Source organism: Sitodiplosis mosellana, unplaced genomic scaffold (genome assembly GCF_009176505.1).
Source record: "Sitodiplosis mosellana isolate CC-2019 unplaced genomic scaffold, AAFC_SMos_1.0 Smas_scaffold_1822, whole genome shotgun sequence".
Classification (NCBI taxonomy): domain Eukaryota; kingdom Metazoa; phylum Arthropoda; class Insecta; order Diptera; family Cecidomyiidae; genus Sitodiplosis; species Sitodiplosis mosellana.
The window spans coordinates 1-5,143 of record NW_022597064.1 but is presented as its reverse complement, the minus strand read 5'-3'; the positions used below and the strand labels follow the sequence as shown (position 1 = coordinate 5,143).

General features: G+C 36.4%; 1 long non-coding RNA gene across 1 annotated transcript; it reads left to right on the top strand.

Moving 5' to 3' along the window:
• The first annotated feature begins 668 nt into the window (after positions 1-668).
• Positions 669-1,063, top strand: LOC129571269 (uncharacterized). The gene is made up of 3 exons (XR_008688242.1): positions 669-777; positions 874-889; positions 978-1,063. It is a non-coding gene; the product is annotated as an uncharacterized LOC129571269 (long non-coding RNA).
• Positions 1,064-5,143: the final 4,080 nt, after the last annotated feature.

Sequence of the window (5,143 nt, the reverse complement as noted above, 5' to 3'; positions counted from 1 at the left end):
ATTCCTTTGGTGTACACGCGCAGCGGTTTTTTCATTCCATCTGTATAAATACAAAAGTGATGTGTTGGGCTAAAGCCATCTTCGAAAATGGTTATTCGTTTATCATGCGACGTTTCGCTCTTTTTAGGAGCATCATCAGGCTGGAGAACAAAAGAATTTAAAATGTTTTCGAACATATTTCATTTTTTGCTATCAATTTACACAAGTTGTATCAGCTACACGTGTCCATCAAAGGAATTTTGTTATTGAGCTTCATTTAGTGTCTGAATATGATTACACTATGCAACAACAAGAAACAACAACAGAGAAGGGAACTTATTTACAAAGATTTTGGGCCCACTGAATCCAAATCTGGTGTTAGTTTGTCCTGGCACGTCTAGTTTTCCTGGCACGTTCATTGCTTTCCCTATCAGATTTGAATTAAGTGGGCCAAAAAAACCTTGGAAATGAGTCTCCCCTTTTTGGGGGAAATTTTTCTTTGAAATTTGTTGCATAGTGTTAGTAGACCTCAATTCGTAAATTCCATAACTGAAAAATACCATAATTTAAAAAAAAATTAATAATTCCATAACTGGATTATACGTTGCAGTGCACGTGTCAGCTATTGGTAGATGAATGGTATAAAAGAGGCGCCACCGCATAGGGAAGACCAAACGAATTCAAAGTATCTCTCCTCAAATTATCATTGTGCAACAGGTTAAAACTATGTTTCGTTGGCAAATTAAAATGAATCTACTACACGGTTTGTTTTTGGTGCTATTTATCGTTGAATTTTCGGTAAGTTTTTTCTATTCCTTTATCATTTTCATTTTTATCCAACAAAATGCGATGTTTCTGTAGAATTGAAAGTAAACACGAAATTTCTTTTTCTAGGAACTTCAAGGAAATTGTAAGACGAATTTTGTTTTCGTACACACTTTTTATGATTCCAAGAGATTTTTCTTTTTAAAATTTTAACTCTTTTCTTTAATGAACAGATGGCTTTTTCTCGCAAGCTCTTCTCAAGGGCGAAGTAATTGAAAACATGTCACAGGCAAAGTTTGTAGCTGGAATCCATGCCCCTGCAAGTAAGTCAGCTTTAGAATAATTTTTATTCTTTTTTTCGTGTGAATTTTCTGTTCAAATATTCTATCAATTTTGTGTGTTCATTTTTGCTTGTACGATTTGATTACAGAATATTTGTATGAATTCAAAGACAAATTAACTGATGCTGATAGAGAAGCGATGATGGTATGTACTGCATTTATTTTGTCAAAAACGGAAATTATCACGAATGCTCATTGTGTGGCTGGCGCTCCATATGCCTATGTGGTAGCTGGTACGAAAGTTGCATCAGACAAAAATCAAAAAATCAAAATCAAAGTCGAAAAAGAGAACATTGCATGGCACCCTCATTATAGTCATTTAATTGCTGGTGCATTTGATATTGCCAAAGTTACACTGAAAACGCCGTTAGAATTCAGCGATACCGTTGGAAGTATCAAACTCGTGGACAAGGATTACAAATTGAATAACTCATCAGAAGTGGTCATTGTCTATGGGTATGGCATGTTGAACAACATCGGACCAATGATATTGAGGCGTTGCGATGCGAACTATATATCTAATGTCGATCGTGCCAGCACATTTAACCCAGTTGAGACTTTGTACTTTACCACTGGCGAAGCAACAAAAGATGGCGAAATTATTACACCTGGCGATTCGGGTGGACCAGTCGTTTCAAAAACAAATGGCAAAATCGTGGGCATAACTACGGGTATAAATGGAACAACAGGTGGCCGCGGAATGTTCCTCCCAATTGCATCATTCCTTGGTTTTATCCATGATCCAAAGGTATCTAATCTCAATGCCCCAATTTGCATTTCAATAACGCGAACAAAATGTATTTTTACTTTTATTTAAGAGCGTGAAACCACTTCCACCTTCGCTTACACCTAAAGAAGCTAAATTTATAGCCGATATAGCGGTACCGGGAAGTAAGTGTGCATTCGAGATTTGAATTAAATCAATTTATTATGTGTTCATATTTTTTTCTTTCGACGGCGAAAGAGGATATTTTTCATGTTTCATAAACCAATACTCATCCTGGGATATTTTTCTATTACAGAATTTCTTACCGCTACCAAGGAAGCATATGCCAATGCCGACGAAAATGATCAAATACAATTTAATGCAATCATTTTGTCGGAAACCGAGATTTTGACCTGTGCACATAATGTTCACGGCGCCCCATATGTCTATGTTATAGTAAATAAACTATCAAGCAATCCGACAACAATCAAAGTCACCGAAGACCAGATAGAAATTCATGAGAAATACGCAGTGTTCGGATCCGCATTTGACATTGCCAAGATTACACTTAAAGAACCGTTGGAGTTCAATGACAACGTCGGCAGCATCGATTTGGTGGACAAAGCTTACAAATTGAATGACCCGTCTGAAATAGTCTCTGTCTATGGTGATATGGTATTGGGTGAAACAGAGAGAACGAGACGTTATGATACAAAGTATTTGAATAGTGCCATTTGCAAATCGAAACTGGGCGACCGATTTGATGCAAATCATTTGATGTGTTTTAATTCTGTTGAAAGTATGGGATATCTCTGTGCGTTTGGAGGACCAATGGTTTCGAAAAAGAATAACAAACTCGTGGGCATGACCATAGTTGGTTATCCTGATGAACCGGTTATTTTTCAACCAATTGCACCGTTGCTCGATTGGATCCGGAAGCCAAGGGTAAGACGTCATCAAAGAAGAAGAATATAGGCTTGAAAAAAGGGGTTTCAGGAGCCTGAAAAAGCTGAATACCGTCTCATTTTTTGCCCCTGTCATTTGATGTTCAACAAAAGAACCGAATAAATTTGAAAATTTGAGAAAAATGCATTTTAGTTTTCATTCGTTAGTTTCATCTGCACGTAAGTGTGAGCGAGATAGGATGAGTTTTGGGTATCCCAGCGAATAGGTACTACGGAACTGGTGAAATTATGGCTCCGTTTTATTCGTAGCGTTTTGGAGGCGATGGACACATTAGTTTTGCCGAATTCTGCTCGCAAATGCGAGTTCTGGCCATGTGTAGATTTTACCATATAAATCAATGTATAATCGCAGCCGCGCCGCGCTCTGACCTCAGAGATTTTCATACAAACCTGCCATGTAGACAGTCGCAATATAGGCAAAAATCGAAAAAATGTTCTAAAAAAATGTTTTCAGATTCTAATAGAGTATTTTGTGTGCACTGTTGGAATTATCGGCACATTGAAATTCGCGCTCCTTACCACTTAATTTTCACTGAAACTAAGTCACAACCAAAACCACCATTAAAACCACTTGGAACACGATTTCTATAATCAACAGATATTTCGCGATTCACTTTCAATCGAACGGTATTCATGTTGCACTTTTGAAAAACAAGAATATTGTGGTCATTTTCATTCCCGACCACTCATATGTACATGATAACGCTACATCACGCATTGAACAAAAAAGTACCCTTAAAGAAAATTCTAGTCACTCTGAAATGAATTCATAACTTGAATATCAACGTACACACATAATATATACTGTGCACTCCAGCATTACATGCATCAAATTCCTTTGATGCACACGCGCAGCGATTTTTTTTATTCCATCTGAATAAATAAAAAAGTGGTGTGTTGGGCTAAAGCCGTTTTCGAAAATGGTTACTCGTGTTTATCATGCGACGTTTCGCTCTTGTTAGGAGCATCATCAGGCTGGAGAACAAAAGTGTACACAAAAAACAATGAGTGTGTGTTAAAACAATTAGCAACAGCCGAAAATAACCAAATTACGAACCAGTTACATCTGGAATTAAACGTCTAGTTTTCGAGATACACTTATTGCGGTTTCCTTATCAGATTGGGATTAAGTGGGCACAAAAATTTTGGAAATGAGTCTTCTCCTTTTGGGGGGAGTTTTTTTTTTTAAATTTGTTGCATAGTGTTAGTAGACTTCAATTCATAAATGCCTCAAGTGTAAATTACTACACTTCAACAACGCTGTTTTGCGTTGTGTTGGTTTGTGTTCGTTTTTTTGTCTCGCAAATAAACAGCAAAAATCAAGAGTCGTATCCGCAACCTATGCATAACACTAACAAAACAAAGTAAAACACGAATTTGCGATGGACTCATTCAGTCAAGTTTATTTCAATTCGTCATTAGACGCACTCATGAACGCGACTGAATGAACTCATCAACAATGTTCTGTAATAAAAAACAATTTTTTTATTTATGAAATTGATGTTTATCTCCTGCTACGCTCTCACAAAATCAATTTTGTACATTCGTGACATTTTTATTTTTTTGTTGTCTACTTTATTAACAAATATAAAAAAGATGCAATAGTTTGCAGTAAACATTGAACGATCTGAGTCACAACTTTTGACACTTGTTTCGCAGCGCTAGAAGGGAGCTGTCAGACGCTTATATGCAGTACCTGTGGTCATGTCAGTGCTGATGATGAACGCCCGTTGAGCGTTTCGAAATGCGCATTCACTTTAAGTAAGCACAATTGTGTATCTTTTGTACTGCAATAACCATACACGCGACATGCACCATGCAAACGAAGTTTCGTACACGCAGCGCCCGAGTACTTCGTAGTGGAAAAAAAGTGAAGCTTGCTTGTCACCAATATTGATGTTCGCGAACATCAAATCGTTTATGCGTTATTTCGCCCGCTTTATGCACTTAAAATATTAAATTCCTTGATTGGTATCAAATTTCACATATGAATTCATCATCACATCAGGAAAACACAACTTTTTTTCACATAAAAAGCTAAAGCAAGATGATTTTTTCGTTTATGGTTGTTCGGTCCTGTATCTCTTGTGATTCATTGATGATTTGCAACGCATCTATTTTTTTTGTCGAAATTCCAACTGAATACGATGTTTTATTGATTAATTTAGTCTATTTTGGTGACAAAATATCCTAGGGGAATATCACGCAAAAAATTCTATTGAATTTCTATTGATTTTTGCAATTTTTAAAAATTAATTTCAATTCTATTACATTATGCGAGATATCTGAGATTTTTTTCATTTTGGTCGATTTTTGCAGATATAGACCAAGAGCCCACCGTACAAACAACTTTTTTTCTTGTGCACTGCAGAAATTCATAAAATTAA